At 50.3% G+C, this 17,841-nt stretch overlaps 1 protein-coding gene across 1 annotated transcript in view; it reads right to left on the bottom strand.

Moving 5' to 3' along the window:
• Positions 1-17,841, bottom strand: part of HIVEP3 (HIVEP zinc finger 3) — a 462,911-nt gene that overhangs the window by 143,522 nt on the left and 301,548 nt on the right. The window contains exon 3 of the mRNA XM_046010454.1: positions 13,230-13,310. The gene's annotated coding sequence lies outside the window, so the exon portion shown is untranslated. The remainder of the gene's footprint in view (positions 1-13,229; positions 13,311-17,841) is intronic.

Genomic DNA, 17,841 nt, shown 5'->3' with positions numbered 1-17,841 from the left:
GTGAAGACAGTATCAAAGTCTTGCAGGACAGGGGTGTGGAAACAAAAAGACAGCAGGACTGTCTGAGACCCCAGAACCCAGGAAGTGATTCTAGCTGCTGAGTCTCTGGTTCTCATCTGAGAAGGAGAATAAAACTCACCCTGCAGAATTATTACAGGGATAGGCAGATTATAGTATGTTCAAACAGCTAGCTCAGAGCATGAAAAAAGAGAGTCGATCCATTGATTCCACAAATATTAATTTAGCATCAACTATGGGCCAAGCATGGTCTCAGGCACTGGGAATAGCAATACACAATGTCATGTTAGATGGTAATCAAGAGAGCATTGCGGGGCGCCTAGGTGGCTCAGTGGGTTAAAGCCTCTGCCTTCGGCTCGGGTCATGATCCCAGGGTCCTGGGATCGAGCCCCACATCGGGCTTTCTGCTCGGCAGGGAGCCTGCTTCCCCCCTCTCTTTCTGCCTGCCTCTCTGCCTACTTGTGGTCTCTGTCTGTCAAATAGACAAATTAAATCTTTAAAAAAAAAGAAAAAAGAGAGAGCATTGCAGGAGATGGGGTAGTGGCAATAGGAGGTTTTGCCATTTTAATTAGGGGCTAGATAGGGCTTCACAGAGAAGAAGGGGACATTTAAGTAAAGACCTAAGGGAAGTGAGAGAGTCAGCCATGTGTGTATTTTTCCTAGTAAAGGAAACAGCATGTGCAAAGGCCCTGAGGCCACAGTCTGAGGGACAGTATGGAGGCCAAAGGACATAGAATATGTAAGAAGTCACTGGTGGTCACATCACTGGGACTGTGAAGGCATTTATAAGATCTCTGGCTTTTACTCCAAAGCAGAGAGCCACTGGAGGCTTTCCAGACAAGGTCTGACACAACCTGACCTTTATAACTGTTCAATAAGCCTTAGCGTCACCTTCCCTTCAAAGTCTTATTCCATACCCAGACCTCAGCAACTCCAGCTCATATGTTTTTTCGTTTCTCAGATTTCTTCCAGCTTTCTAAATCTATCCAAACCAGAAGGGCCTCCTCAATTTCTGCCAAGCGCAGGCTGGAAAGGGGCCTTGCAGAGAGACTGTGGTCGGGAAGAGAGAGAAATGGAGTCTTAGGGAGAGGATCCCGCCCTCCCTCAATGCTCAGAGGGCCTCTGCACCCAGCTCAGCTGCAGTGTGCCCACACGCTAGGTGTGCAGCAAAGCTGGGGACCCTGGGAGAGTCCCCAGTGACACTTCATCATCTAAAACAGCCCAGCACGGAATTAGGGATTTCCCTCAGCGCTCCTTCACCTTGCTCGTCTACCAAAAGGTGAAACCATTCGTTTTAAAATATAACAATTCCTATCTCTCTCAGTGGTTCTTAACCTTCGTCGGGTCCCCTGCTCCTTTGAGAATCTGCTGGAAGCTATGTATTCTCTCTTCAGAAGATGAACACAGGCTATGCACTCGTTTTCTTAGAATTTCAGGGGTAGCACAGATCCCTGAAAATTCAACGAAGAAACCATTCTCTGCCAATGACAGCCCCGCCTGTAGTTCCAACTAACGGAATGAAGGAGCGAACGAACGAAGGAACGGATGGAGAATAAAAAAGCTGCATGCGGATGAAGGAACGACAAAGGATGGACAGGACAGATGGACGCAGCCACCTCTGGACACCAGGCTGCCTGTTGATTGGCTCCTGAAGCCTTCATGGGAGAAGTAACGTCCACCAGGTGTCCTGTGCGCACACTTTGCTGTCTTGGGGTGCCCTGAACAAAATAAAACAGAGCCGTTCCTGGGTGACTATGGGTCAACGGTGTGGCTGTCCATCCAGACTTGTAAAAGCAAGTTGTCTCTTCCACTTGACACAGAGCTGAGCAGGCTGCTCCCCTGTTGGATCCTCCCCATCACAGCCTTCCTGCCGGGACCCAGACTTCCAGCCTCCCCAGCCATATCCTTGTCCTGAGGCACCTGCGATGCTGGAGTGAACGTCTCGCTCATCTCAGAGTCACACCTCTCACTAGGAAGCTTTTTACACAATCTCCTTTTCTTCTAATCATCGTTCAATGTCATGACACAGGGAGACCTACAGAGGCGACTCGGTGGAGGGGGTCTCTGACCACATGGGGTGTGGCTCCAGAGAGCTTTTCTGTTGGAGGGAGCCTCCACAGCCCCAGGGACGTGGCCGCTTGGCCTCTCCCTCCTTTTCTCACCTATTGCCTCCTCCTTGGCATCTCCTGGGCTGCCCCCTCCCTCCTCGAGCCGACCTGCTCTTTCCCAGCTCTGTTCCTCTACGTGTGCTGAGCCTGCCACCAGGGACAGAAGCCACCATCTCCTTGTCTCACCACGAAGCTCACGGGCTCTGCCCACGCCTCACCTCCCTGCTTCTCAGACCGGCTTCCATCCTTTGCGAATCCCCATGTCCTCAACTTCAACCATGGCACTTACAACATTATATTTCCAACTTCTCTTTTGAATCTTGGCGGGGGGGGGGGCAGTGGGAAACAAAGTTAAAGCTCAGATAAAGACACTTACCATCATTCATTTACATGTCCATTTCATGCCCGTGTCTTGTTTATCTTTCTTTCCCCAGCAAACAGTACAGGGTACACTGATGTCCTGGCACATATTTGCTAATAAATATTGTCTTTGTGGGATTGTTCTCTCTTCACCCCTACGCCCGGATTAGGTGTTATAATCTCATTCCCCCGCAGTCGGGTCCCACCTCTCCCTGTCCTCCCTGGCCTCCACTTCCAGTCCACCCCAGTCTGTTAGAATTGTGCGTAAAACAGGAGGAAATGGGCAGTAAGGAGCTCTCTACGGAGTCCATGAACTGGCTTCTCTTTCGGACCTCTCCTATTGTGTGCCCCAAATTACCGCTGCCCCCCGTGCAATTGTGCCTTCTGGGATCTGGGCGGGTGAGGTCACTGGATGGGAAAACTCCTCTAGGGAGTTGTCATAGTAACCATGACTCTTCCAATTTCATGCAAGAGAGTCCCTGAGAAAACACAGTAAGGGCTGGGGGAGGAGGGGTAGGAATCCATCAAAAGCCTCCTAACACTGTCCTCCCGTACCCTTTTCTTTTCTCCTTGCTGGTTTACATGCTCAAGGTAGATGCCATTATGTGTGGGCATCTGAGTAGAACCTGCTTAAAATAGCCACTCGACTATTTCAGGGAGAAGTTGAATATGCATGAAGCTATTTTAGAAAAGATGTCCCTGGCCCAGCCAATCCGAACCCCATCCTTTCCCTCGGAAATGCCAAGAGAAGCTGAATGGGACCTTTCTTAGTCTTTCCCACTGGGGTGGGGGTTTTTCAGAAGCCACAGAAACAACACCGTGGCTAATGTGGGCCTTGCAGTCCTGGCAGCTCTGCCTCCTTATTCTGTGGTCACAGAGGCTCCTGGCCAGACAGCTCAGCCTTCCAGAATGCTCCAAGGCTTTGACGGCCTTCAACAACAACCATGTTACAAGCCAGCTTGCCTAGATCTTTGGGGGTCTCAGAATCTTAGGTATTTCCATCTGTTTGTTTACCTGTCCATCCGACACACTTGTACTGATAGATCAAATGAGCGAGGGACATACTGGGTGCTGGGAATCCAAGGACCTCCGAGTCAAGTTCATGAGAGGCTGGTCGGTGGTTGGGTGAGTAGAGGTCATAGCGATATAGTTCAGAAATAGACGGGCAACCAGGAGAAGGAGCCCTCACTTCTTGCTGATGGCCTGAGAAAGAAGATGGCTTTTGAGCTGAGCCCTGGGGGATGGGCAGAAGGCCCATAAGTGTAAGAAGGCACGATAGGTTCAAAGATGGGGACAGCTGGGTGTGGCTGCTGGTGGAATGCTCTAATGGGAGGGCGGGAGTGCCTGAAAGGAACTGAGAAAGGAATGGGAGCCAGATTGTGGAGTGCTGGCTAATGTCACCCTCTCTAAGCCCTCAGGCTAGGCTGTGGCATGAACCACAATGCCTGGTGTGCCCCTCTCACTGCCTGCAATCTGGACCGGAAGTCCTTGTCAGACGCTCCTGGGCATCTGAATTCTGGGCAACCAGAATTCCAGTTGAAAATATGACTTCTGGAGCCAGACCGCCTGGGTTCCAATCTAGATTCTGCCTTTTTTAACCGGGATCTTGGACCAGTTACCTGACCTCTCTTTGCCTCCATTTTCACACCCGTAAAGTGAAGCTATTAATAGCACCTATCCCTTTGGGTGAAAAGTACACGAGTTAATATATGTAAAGGGCTTAGACGTGTGTGTGCCCCATCATAAGCAATAGATAAAAGTCATAGCTGTTTTCATTATCCTAACAAGTTTGGCTTTTATCTTGACAATGGAATACCGCTGATGACAGGTTTTTGTTCCCAAAATTTAAAAAAAAAAAGAAAAAAGAAAACTTACTGCTTTGATTGATACTCATGCTTGTCTAAGACAAGGAAGAAGGGGAAAACACTGACCCTCAGATAACAGCAACACTTGTAGGTACAGTCGAACCTCATTATTCAGAGAGCCTTTTCTAGACCCTTTTCTAGACACACAGATGTATACTTTGATGTCTTTGGGAACATCCTTTCCATATGCTTTTGATACCATTTTTTAAAACAAACATCATGCGTGAACATGTCAAAGGGACGCTTCCATGTCCCTAAATACAGGTCCCCAGATGGCTGCCTCTCTTTGAGCATTTCTTCAATTATTAACGATCAGTTCCCACTGATGGCCAATTTGGTCGTTTCCTATCATTCACTATTATAAACAATACGGTGATGAACACCCTCATTGGCAATAATAAAATAGTGAGGGGCGCCTGGGTGGCTCAGTGGGTTAAGCTTCTGCCTTCGGCTCAGGTCATGATCCCAGGGTCCTGGGATCGAGCCCCGTATCGGGCTCCCTGCTCGGCAGGGAGTCTGCTTTCTCCTCTCTCTCTCTGCCTGCCTCTCTGCCTACTTGTGATATCTCTCTGTCAAATAAATAAACAAAATCTTTAAAAAAAAATAAAATAGTGAACATTTATTCAGTACATACTAGGGACACGGCCTTCAATGAAGAGTTTTCTAAGTATTATCTTGGATGAGGTGCACAACAAGCCTATGATGGTGATATGTCCACTTTCCAGATGAGGGTTCTGAGGGTCAGAGGGGTTAAGAAACTTCTCCAGGGTCACACAGCTGAAAGCCAGGTCTCTTAGACCTCTGATACCTCACTCTTTTTTTTTTTTTTTTTTTTTTTTTGATACCTCACTCTTAACCAACGTGCTCTGGCTGTCTTCTTCCATACACTGTCCCAGGCATCTTCGTTTGTTTGTTTCCTTAGCACTCCTGTTCAGAAGTGGACCACCGAGTGGAAGGTATGTACATTTACAAATTAAATCCACCACCCACCCTAGAAAATGAGTATCAATTCCCAACCCATGAAGAGTGCTCAAGTATCCTTGGGGTCCCATTCCCCCATTTCTCCAAAGTATTCTCATTTTTTGAAACAGGCCCCAGAAGTACATCTTGATTCTTTAATGTGCTTCCTTTGACTCCTGGAGACCACACTTTCCTTACGCTTATGACAACCGCCCTTTTTGTCTCGTGCATATTGCCTGTTCATAAGCTGCCTGCCTGTTTCTCTATTGACGATCTGTCTTCACTTCATTTGTGAGCTCTTTCTCTACTGGTGCTAGTAACCTTCTACCCGTCATACACATGTTGAGACACTTTCCTTCATTTGTCATCACGCTTTGACCTTGATTATTGTGGTTTTGGTCCACGGGGTCTTTACTTACTTTCTTCCATGACTTCTGGATTTGTTTTACACTGAAGGACATGTTCTCCATCTCAATACGATAGAAACATTCCCTCATTGTTTTCCTTCTAATAGCTTAATGGCTTCTTGTTTTTCTTTCTTCTTCTTTTTTTTTTTTAATCACCCAGAAATTTATTTTGGCACCAGGACTGAGGGACGGACCCAGTTTTGTTTTGTTTTGTTTTCCGTCTGCAAATAGCTAGCCAGTTGTCTTGAGAGCATGTTAGGAATCTTCTGGCTTTTTGTCTCTGATTCTGAGTGCTGCGCTCACTTACGGCTACTTCTGGGTGCTCTGTTCTGTCCTTTGAACCTTATTCCTTTACCAACACGGACTTTTTTCTAAGCTATTCACCCATGTTTATTTTAGCAGAGGTACCTTCTAATAATTTTATGAAAGAAAATTGATGGGATTTTATTTAAATGACAGACCAATTCACAATCCCTCCTTAAGTTTATTCTTGGATTTTATGCTTCTATTCCTTTGGAGACTGGGGTCTCCTACCTCTATGCTTTCTAACTGGCTGTTTTGGTGCCATAATCTTCATGGAAACGTTTCCAACCAGCCCTGCAGGAAACGACCACTCCCTCACCCAACACTGTGCCTTTCCTGTGTCACTTTTCACCCCAGATTACAATGACTGCTGCACGCGGGGCCCTAGACCACATCTGGCAGGTGGTCAAGGCCATGGAGAGATTTGTAGGATGAATGAATAAATGAATGGACAAATCAGTGACAGACATCTTTCTAGAAAGCTAAAAGGAAAATGAAAGGATTCTATTACAGACACTCGCTTTTCCACGGACTTCCATCAGAAAACAAGAGGAGTTTTTCTCTTCCTCCGTCTTGCCTTTGGCTAAACCCCCGAGACCATGTCAGGATCAAAGAAATGGTCATAGCTAGCTCCGATGTGCCACCTGCCACCTCTCTCAGCTCCTCTCCCTGAGGCCACCACCCTCACTGAGCAGCCTGGGCACTTTTCAGGGAGGCTCTCGAGCTCTCGACAGCCCTCCAGAAGGAGGGACTCAGGCCTTCGTGCTGCGTCCGCTGCCCTGCTTCGCTTTCTGAAAAGCACTTTCCTGTAAGACACAACAGCCCTGAGAGGCTGCTAGCACGAGTCCCACTTTGCAAAGAAGATACTGACGTCTTGCAAGATGGGGCCCGCAGCCCCTGAGTGCAGGACTGGCTGGAGCCGAGGCCGTGGGACTCTCAAGGCCCTGCCTCTCCCGTAACAACATCTAGAACACCCAAATCTGGGAGGCTGAGGGGTCATGGCCCAGAGAGGAGTCCCATCTGGAGTCCGAGCACAAGGGTCCTGCCCTGACGAAATCAGCACAATCCCTAGTGTACTCCTCTTCCCCCAGAGCAGTGTGTGATGCCCATGGATTGTTCCTGAAGAGCATCAGACTTGGTCAAAGAGCCACTGTCCATGCTGGGGAACCTATGACACAGGCTGTATTGTCGCCAGGGGATGGGGGAGTGGATGGAGGAATGGGGGAGGGGGAAGGTTTGCCATGGGGGCAGGGGTTGGGCTCGAGCACGCATCTGGGGACGCCCTTCCGTTTTCGTCTACCCGGCCTGCACAGGGTCGGGGGTTCTCCACTTGGCCCTGCAGGCCCCTCCTGGGAGCCCAGCCAAGCAGCCACTTCCTTGCTGGGCTGGCAGCTGCTGGGCAGGCCTCAGCTCATTTCTAAGCCTGGACTAAAGATCCGGTTTCTCATGAAAGACTGTAGGTTGGGGGCCAAGACATTTACTGGGCTTGACACTTGGGCCCACGGCAGACTCCAGGGACATTCAGAGGAGCAGCTCGTGGGTCTCCCACTTGGGGAGCTCCATTCTGGTTAGGAAACAGATCATAAGGGAAATTTCCCAACTTGACCTAGGTGCCACATGCGAGGGATCTAGGTGCTGCAGGAGCCCAGACTTGGGGGGTCCAGCAGGGAGCATGCGGGGGAGGCTGGAGGGCAGGCCAAGGCAGGTGGGCTTCTCGCTGTGGCCAAAGGGGGACTTCTTGCATTTTGAAGCAAGAGTCTTCCATGATAGGATCCGTGCTGTAGAAAGAGACCAGGAAGGAATATGGATTTTCAATAAACAGGTATGACTTTTAAGGTGAAAAGGAAAGGACCTCATCTGGGAAAAACAAGACCAAAAACAGGCACACACACAGAGAGAGCAGAACGGTTCTCTTAGGCGGTGTGGATAGAAGGGAAGAGTCCCGGGCTTGGCACGGGAGGGACCCATGCTCATGCTCAAGTCTCTGCCACAGCCTTGCAGGGTGACCTTGAGCAAATTACTTCCCGCTCTCCACCTCAGGTCCCTTGCCTGTCACAGGGAGTACTGTCACCCAAGACACACGTCTTTGGGATAAAATGGAATGTCAGAGGACACTGTACATCTGTACGTACCGGACAAGGGTAAAGCATCAAGATGAGGCTCCAGAAGGCTCTATGTACACACCCGGGGACGTTTCAGACACCCTGCGGCCCTGCTGCAAACACACCACCTGGCAATTTCTCGGGAAGTCTCTCAGCTGTTCCAGCTCAAATCAAAGCCCATCCTGTAAAAACACGGCCCTGTCCACAGAAGCAATCCCCCGTGTGTTTGGTGGGCCACCTGCCCGCCAGGTCCAGCCTGCCGGGCCATGAACGTCAACAACGGCCCCTTCCTGGTGGGAGAAGGAACAGGGAGCCGGCTTGTTCTCCCTGAGCAGAGGACTGGCCGGTGACGGGGCATGTTTTAAGGTGGGACACTTCTTCTCGCACTGTCGGCAGCTGTCTACATAAGGCGTCCATTATGTGAGGGCCCCAAGGCCAGCAGGCCCAAGAGGCTAAGCTAAAATTAGTGCAGAATGTGCCCCTGCCGGAGACACAGAACATCCGAGGGTCAGATGCCTCTAGCCAACCACCCGGGGGCCAAGTGGGGGGCCCGGGGCCGGCATGGGACAGCTGTGGCAGCTGTCCCCTTCCTCGCCTCTCCTCTTGGCCCTGGGGCGGCGGCCCGGCCCAGGCATAGTGGCCCGGCCCAGGCGCCTGCTCCAGCAGCTCAGCTCAGGTTAAAAAAGAGAATGCGGAGTAGAATCCCAAAGAGATTTTTAAGGAATCTGTACATAGAAAAAATGTGGGGTAAGGGGAGAATTCACTAGATCCCTAAGGGGCTGTATGTCAGCCTCCAATGTGAAATAGTGGGAGAGCTTTTTTTTTTTCTCTTCTTGGGCCTTCCAAAATGTTCTCAATAAATGATGTATTGCTTCTGTAACCAGAAGAAAACACAAGAAAAGACCGCTGTAAGTTGTATATTTAGGCTAAAGATCACTTAATATACATTTTAAATTTATAAAAATAATGACATCACATACCCCAAAGGCATATAGTGTGTTTGTGTGTGTAAATATGTTTATGTATCTAGTCGATTGATGTTGGCAATTTTGAATCCCAGGATGTCAAAGCTAGCTGGTGTCCAGACTGATGTCTTCCAACCTTTATTTTATGGAAGACACCGAGGCCCTGGAAACAAAGCAGGAAGTCGAGAAACCCCAGTTCCCAGAGTCCGGTCCTATATAGGAGTTTCTCCCACACCTTACCCCCTTTAATCTTGCAGCTGCTGTCCTTTCCGCTTTATGGAGCTGGAAACTGGGGTACAGAGAAGCGAATTCATCACTCAAGGGTGCCCAGCTAGAAATCCACAGAGCCAGGTCTCAAGCCTGGTTTTCCACTGATAGCCCACAGAGCTTGAAGAAAGACTTTGAAAATCACCTGCTCCTTGAAGTCTCAGTCAGAAAGCAAATTCTTACAGGAACAAGTTTTGAACTGTCTTTCCTGGGCCCCTCTTAGGCGGTGCATGCCTTCCCTGCCTCTGGAGGCAGATGGGGGGCTTGGGGTCTTGTAGCCATGTTAGTCCCCGGAGCCCTGGTGGTAACGGGTGACAGAGAGCGTGCAGGGACATGAATAGCATTGTGCCTGCCCTTTCCCCATGTGGGATGGGGTGGATGGGGAGGGCTGCAGGGGAAGGTGCCAGGTCTTTGGGGCAGGGAGGGTTGGCAGGGAGGCCACCGGTTAAACTTTCTTCTATCTGGTCCTGTGCTCTGGACCTGGCAGTGCCTGGAGGCAACCCCAGCTGGAGCCCAACCCTTTGCTCGAGCTGCAGCCTCTGTCTGCACGGCCTGTCCCCATCCTCATTTTCAGCCCCACCTCTTCCAGGGCCATGTCATCCATGCATCTGTGTGTTCTCTGTAGCGAACACGTTTTTATGGCGTACCTTACTATGTGCTAGAGCAAAGCTTAATTTAATCCCAACCCTGGTGGTGCCTGGAGTTCGCAGAGAGGGCTTAGCGGTCAGGGTACTCTAGGCCATTCAAGCATGGACTCTGAGGCCAGATCGCCTGGGTTGGGCCTGGCGAGGCTACTTCTCAGCTGTGCGTGCTTGGGACAATGACTCAGCCTCTCTGTGCATCAGTTATCCTCATTTGCACAAGAGGAGGGTCTTGCAGGCTTGTGCAAGTCAAGTCCAAATCCACCTAAAGCTCTTAGAACAGTGCCCGGCAGGTAGTAAGTGCCAAGTAATCATTAGTTATAAGAACAATTTTTATTACTACCATCTGGCTGAGATTCCCTCCTGAGGATGTCACCAGCTCCTGCCCTCCGCTCCCCTTCCTCTAGCCGCATAGCTCTTTGAATGTCCCCCATGGGAGCGTCGGGAGCTATGCCATGTGCGTAAGGGGCAGCCTGTCTACCTCCCTCTCTCTTCACTTGGGGCACGGACCCAGTGTCCCTCATCTCTATCCCTGCTCCCAGCATGGACACAGCAGTGTCCCCAGGGCCATTCCAGAGCTGTGGGTCACGTACGCCCTCAACACCAACCAAGGAGAGCCTTGAAGCTCCTTGCCGCCCGGCACTAGAGGTGGCCTCTCTGTCCTTCATGGAGCTCATTAATGCTCTTCTTCTTAAACTGTGAAGACTGGCCCTGGAGGCGACCCTCCCGAGCTGACCAGTGGGTGCTCGGCTTCACCGAATGCTTCCTCACGACGGGGAGCTCTACAGGGCCGGTCATCATAAACACCAATACGGATGCCCCAGCACACTAAGATGTCTCCTAAGAGCTCTGCATGGCACATGCCAGACCCTCAGCCTGGAAGCCCTCCCTGCCTTCCCATTTCCTCCTGAACCGATAGACTCCTCCTGGTCCCTCCACGGCAGACTCACACACCCCTCCTCCACACGCTTTTCCTTTCTTACAGTGCATTACAATTTACTTGTTTACATGTCCTTTCTCCGGAATCCCCGTTCGGATTCCTGGTGTCCACTAGTGCCTGGAACGGAAGAGGGCATCAGGAAAGTTCTGCTGTGTGAACTTTTAAAAGGAGCACCAAGGCCACTGGCCTGCTTGCCTGTTAAGGCTGAGGTGCTCACTGCTCAGGCCACCTTTTGAGGCCAAAACTCCCAGGACTTTCTCTGTTCCCCCGCCTGTCTGTAGACCTGCCCCATCACAGGGATGGGAACTGGTGGAGAAGCATGGGCTGTAATTGCCACCGGTCCTGTGGACAGGGAGCCAGACTTTCCCCTGCTTGGGCAGTAGGTTCTGGAACCACCTGAGGAGGTAGGTGTTTTTAAAGACGAAGACCCTGAGGCTCAGACTGGTTACTCTGCTCCTCAAGGGAGTGACAAGGCAGGGCTGGAATCCAGCACCGCTGGGCCCCAGAGCCCACTCTTCCTTCTCTCCCATGAGATGACGGATGTGAGAGCATTTTGAGCTCTGCCAAGAGAGGAAACTGTAAAAGAACGAAATTGTGCAGCATTACCCACTACATAGAAAATGACTCTAGGACAAGGGCCACCTTGTTGTTTGTGGACAGGAGAGGACTGGAAAGGGCCTTACTAACAGCACTGGGTCGTTAAAGCGGTGCTTGTCGTGGGCAGTGGCCTGGTCTTCAGGGATGGAGGGACAGGGAGAGCCGGGGGTACAAGGGGGTTCTGATGGCAAGCCCCATGGTCCTCTCCTGGAGAGGCCTCCACCACAGGACAGGCAGCCCAGAGTGCCTGCGGATGCTCTGCATGGGGAGACCTGAAGGGCCCCAGAGGGACCACAGATGCTTCCACAAGGGTTGTCCTGCCCTGGACAGGATTATTGTTCAGGTTTAGTGAGTTCTGACGGAGCACTCCTTCTTAGCTCACAGCCTCTCCCTGGAGGCCAGAGGCCTCTCCTGGGACCACGGAGCTGACTATTGCCCTTCCTTAATCATACAGGGCCCAGGCTGAACCCCTCAACATAGCGTCTGAGAGCCTGCCCACTTCTCCAGGTCTCACTTCTATCCCCTCCTGCCCCGTGCCCACACCTCAGCCACTGGTCCTTTGCACTTGCTGTCTCCTCAGCCTAGAATGCTCTTCTTCCATTTTTTTTTTTTTTATTAACCTGGTGAACTTCTATTCATCCTTCAAAGCCTGGTTCAAGTCAAGTCAGGTCACCTGGTGTTCCGTAAACCACCCCTACCACCAAACCCAGACAGAATGGAGCCCTCCTGCTTTCCCAGGTTCCCATACTGTAGCGCTTTGCATGGCCTCTCCTCCTTTGGATGGGACACCTTCTGAGGCTGGCGACAGGACTTATTCATCTCTGGCTCTCAGTACCACACTGGCCCCGTTTCCCAGGCAGCTATCCCAGCCTGCCCTGCAGCTCTGCCCATGAGCTTGGGCCCTGTACTCACTCCATTCTGCTGAGTGCCTCCCACCTTCTGTTGCCCCTCACCCAGCTTGATCTTCACACCCACATCCTGCTATGGGCCTGCCCATGCTCTCAGCATGTGGATAGCCTCTTCCCTGCCCATCTGGGCCTTGCACCTTCTAGTGACCATGGTGTTCTACCCAGCCATGAGAGGGCAGGCAGGGAGTTAGTGACCATCCAGGTCTGAGTTTGAGTTCAAGCTGAGTTTGCTAGAAGGGACGTAGGTCCTGCCCCCAAACACACCCATGCGCACACACAGTACCCACACAGCCTGGCCCAGGCTCTCTGTGGCTGTGAGGTCTGGAGAGCAAATGGACAGGGAAGAGGCAGGGAGCTGCCATAGCATCTTTGCCCTTCTCCGCCATTCCATGGCCTTGGCTGGAGCCTGGAACGACCCGCTCATGGGCTGCCCAGTTCACCGTGTCTCATTCTCTCATTTTCAGACAGGGAAACAGAGACTCAGAAAGGGAGGTTCTTGCTATCTGAGCAGTAAAGGCAGACCTGGGGTCAGAACCAGTTCTCTGGCTTTCATCCCAGGATACGTTTCCACCACCATATGCCGCCATTTGCAAAAATTCCAGCTGCAGGACTCTGGACATTTGGTAGCTTTTTCCTTAAGTCTCCTCAGAGAGGGGGCTCCATTCTCCTGCCAAGGCTGCAGTCACTCCCACCTACTTCCTGGCTGCAAGCACAGCCCAGTGGCCTTTGGGCTGCCCTGAAATTGTTCTGCGTCCTGGGGTGCATGGAGAGAGATACGGGGAGCTTACCTGCCAAAAGCCAGCCGTGGTCTCATGGTTGGGATGTGTCAGAGATTTCTAAGAGCTTGGAGGATGGTGTTGGAGGGAGGCCTGTGGGAAGTAGAGAAAGTGAGAATATTATTCCAGCACCATCTGTCAGCTTACACTTGAGTTGGAAAAATGCATCCAAAAATGGTGAGCGCAGCCCTGCTGAGAATGGCCTCATAGCCAAGCTCCAGTCACCCGCACTCCTCCAGCATGGTCATCCCCGGGGCAAGATCAGACCCCCCCAGGGATACAACCCCAGCCTCGTAACCCCACTCGCAGAGCTGTAAGTCCAGCCACCAGCCCTGCAAGCCGGTTCTGCTGTCAGGCTGAGAAACTCTCCCTCTTAAGCACTCCTCGGGGAGAACATCCCCTCATGGGCTCCCTGAGCACCGTTCGTCGTAACTCACTCATTCTTGCTTTCGTTATTCATTCATTCATGGGAGCATTTGAGATCCATTTGAGAAAGCTAATAGATGCTGGTTTCAGCTCTTACAGAGAGAGAGAGAGCCACTGAAAGTGACAGCTCAGGTCTTACACACGCAGGACAAACGCCACAGGCTCCCAATCCCCACCCCGGTGGCTTCCCTCCCTCCTCTGAGTGATCTCTGTGTCAGACGCCCCGCAAAGCATTTTCCGTGTGCCATGCGGGATGACATGATGCTTCCCACCATTTTCAGCACCAGGACTCCTTTTTCTATGCAAACATTTTTCAAAACTCCTCCTAACTATGCACTTAGCATCTTTTCACTGGGCAAATGAAGAATAACACAAAAACCACATTGAACATCATGCTTTACAATTAACTCATATTTTAGTAATCACAGCACTACCACGTATATTTAAATAGTGGTTACGCATACTCATTTGAGACATGATATTTATGCCTTCTGGGCTAAAGGTGTTGATCCCTTAGGAATCCATTCAGTCAATATTCGTTCAATAGATATTTACAGATCATCTCTGAGATGGCTGGGTCCATGGCCCACGGGTTAGGGACCCTGGTGGCTCTGCAGCGAGGCGTGCCCAAGCTCCAGGACAGTTCAGACTGGATGTCTGCCCTTGGGCAGCTCACTGAGCCTTTTTCCAGCTCGGGGTCCTCGTGAGAAAAACAGAGATGATGGTCGTGATGTTGGGAAGTTGTTATGAGGACGAAATGAAATAGTAAAAAGTAATCAGGTCAAGGCCTGGCACAAAGCAGAAGTTCAACAACTGGGTACCAGAGGATTATCATCATCATCACCATCATTCTCATCCCCACAATTCCCATCACCACCACCACCACCATCATCATAAATATCACCACCACTATCATCAACAGCAGCAGGGGCACCCTCACCATCACCACCGCTGCCACCATTATCATAAATACCATCACGACCATCAACAGCACCATCACCACCAACACCACCACCATCCTCCTAAATATCATCACCATTACCATTAACAGTACCATCACCATCATTGTCCCCACCACCAACACAAATATCATCATTACCATCAATAGCATCATCATCATCACCATCCTCATCGCCACCACCTCCATCATCATAAATATCACCGTGACCATTAACAGCACCATCACCAACATCACCACCATCATCATAACTATCATCACCATTACCATCAAAAACACCGGCACCATCACCGTCACCTTCATCATCATCATAAATGTCATTGTTACCATCCAAAGCAGCAGCACCGTCACCATGATCACCATCACCACCAACACCATCACCCTTCTTCCTTCTCTTTCGGAGCCCTAAGAGACTTGTCCTTTCCCCTCTAATAGGATACACAGTAGTTTCTATCTTATAATAGAATTACTACTATTCACATCTTTCTCAGGTTCATGTCCAGCTCTATAACTTCAGATTTGTGTGAACTTGAGTAAGTTACTGACTCAGTTTCTTTATCTGTAAAATGGGACAGTAGTTTTAGTAAATTCATGGAACTGTTGTAATGATTAAATGAAATAACGTATATAAATACTCAACACAATATCTAGCAAGTGATAAATGCTTGACAATTGTTGGTCATCATTGTTTGTGGCAGTTATTAGTAGTGGCAGTTAATCACTTTATCATTTCTCTTCCTAGCCTGTGAGTGCCTAAGGACAGAGACCCTTCTAGATTCATCTTGGTCTCCCCAGAGACTCTAGCACAAGGGTTATCTCCCAACAGATATTAAAAAATGTTTGCTAAAACAGTCTCAGAGGCTCACCAAAAAATCAGATGCAAAAGAACTCAAGGGACAGGAGCCTGGGACATAGCCAAGGACAGAGGCCTGAAGGGATCCTGAAAAACTTCAAAATATCTCCTGAAGAGAGCCATTGGTTACCCAAGCCAATCTGTAGGCCTGCTCGAAACACTCATTCATTCATCCATCCATCCATTCGTTCATTCATTCATTCATTCATCAAACTGACCAAATTTTCACTCTGGTCCAATAACAAATTCTTGCCCAATGTTGTGAAATCTTGTTTCCATCTGCCATGTCATCTAGTCTTCACAAAAGTGCTTGGAGGCAGGTAGGATAGGTACTAACAATAAAGAAATGGAAGCTCAGAGAGGTGATAAGACTTGCCAAAGGGCACATAGCAGTCAAGGCCATGGTGAGGAGTGGGACAAGGCCTCTTTCATGACCTTGACTTCTCTTCACTGGCCCTGGGATGTCAAACACTTTACACATCCAGGATCATTTTTTCTCACTGTCCAGTTCACTTCTCAACAAACAAAACTGAATGAAATTATTTTAGTGCTACTTGAACACTCCAGTTAGAAAAGAACGCCTCTGATTTTTTTCAAGGCAGGGAGTACAAGAGTCAAGTATGGGGCAGTTACATGTTTTGAGGCTGACCCCAGACTGCCTTGGTTCAAATCTTGGCTCTGATGCTCATTAGCTGTGGGATCTTAGACAAATTACTTAACCTCTCTGTGCTTCAATTTCTTCATCTATGAAGAAAGGACAAGAGATATCTATGGGGTTATTGTGAGTATTAAATGAGCTAATTCAGGTACGGTGTGTAGAGTGTACTTGTACATAGTAAGGGTTAGTTCTAATTATTATGCACAATGTATCCCTGCACCTAGAGCAAGGCCCGGCACATGGAAAATCCAAAAAAATGTTTTTTGGATCACCAAATAGATGAAATACTCCCTAGAAAGAGGTCAAGTGTGGATAAGCATGTCCAAAGAGAAGCCAGAGCTCTTGTCCCAAGGAATCTAGGGTCCCCCAGTTCCTGGGTCACAGCCAAATCCAGGGGGAAAGAGATCGGTTATTCTAGGACTCAAAGGCCCTTCTACTTCTCCAAGAGGTTTTATGCCCAGTGAAAGGCAGTAAATGAGTGGTGATTAAGAACATGGGCTCTCGAGTCAGATAATTCAAGTCCCCACTTGTCACTCTGTCACTCACCAGTTCCGAGCTTATCTCCCTGTACCTGCCCCAGTTTCCTTATCTGAAAAATGGGCATACTCACACCTATCCTCAAGGGATGCTGGGCGGATGAAATGTTATCTGGAGGAGGTAAAGCCTCCTGTACCTGGCTCCAGTCCCTAGTGACAGCGATAATGAGCCTGACAAGGTCAACCGCAGCTGACTGGGACGGAGCTCATCTTCCGGACGGACGCATACCAGGTGTTTCTTCCAGAACACTCTCCCTCATGTGGGCTTTGGATGCCTCTGCCAGGGACAGGGCTTGTCAGAGCAGCCTGGGCTCCACTCTCGAGGCCAAAAAGCTGCTGCGAAAAGGCACATTCTCTACTTGGCCCCAGCACAGATGGGCCCCATGGAGGCGAGACAGCTGCTTGGGAAGCAGGCCCCTGGGGAGGGTGGTCTCCAGAGAACCCCCGCCCCCCTGAGAGTCCCTCCTAAACACCAGTGCCAGCAACTCGCAGCCGGCGTGCAGCTGCCTCCAAGGCAGTCCCCGTTCCCACGGGGGCTGCACACCCCGGTGCTTGGTTTCCACGGCCAAGACCCGAGGCTGGCAGTACGTCCTGCTTCTGGAAAGGAACAAACATTCACTGAGTCAGAGACTTTCCGTTCCTCGTCTCGTTCACCCTCCCGGCAGCCTGTGGGAGGGTGCCCTGGTCTCTCCGTGCGGCCGCTGTGCGACCCTGAGCAGATGAGCCACCCCACGGTGATGCACGGCGATGCACGGCATCAATATCCTCATTCATGAAACCCATCCTGCAGCCAAGCAAGCAGAAGCCCCGGGAGGGAGGTGCATTGCCCAGGACTGTGCAACTAACAAGGGACAAAGCTGGAGCTGTTTGGCTGAAAACCCTAACATTCAAGTCAATTCCACTTAACCAAGACACATGCAGTCCTTCCTCTGTGCCAGGCCCTGTGTGAGGTTCTGCTATTAAGGATCAGGTGCAGTCCGCAGGAGCCTTCTGGGCACTTGGCTGTTTGGTCCTCTTTACAGAGGACAACATGAGCCATTCAGAGAGGCACAGAACCTGCCCACACTCACGACATGGAGCCTGATGGGAGCCCGATTTGTCGGACCCACAAAGCCACTCTCTTCCCTTCCCACCATGTTGCTCCTCTCTCTCCCAACTCCCACCTGGCTCACAGGCTCTGGAAGTCCCTCACC

The sequence above is a fragment of the Meles meles genome, chromosome 1 (assembly GCF_922984935.1).
Source record: "Meles meles chromosome 1, mMelMel3.1 paternal haplotype, whole genome shotgun sequence".
In the NCBI taxonomy this organism is placed as follows: domain Eukaryota; kingdom Metazoa; phylum Chordata; class Mammalia; order Carnivora; family Mustelidae; genus Meles; species Meles meles.
Note: the sequence above shows the minus strand (reverse complement) of the source record. Positions and strands in the feature narration are given on the sequence as shown.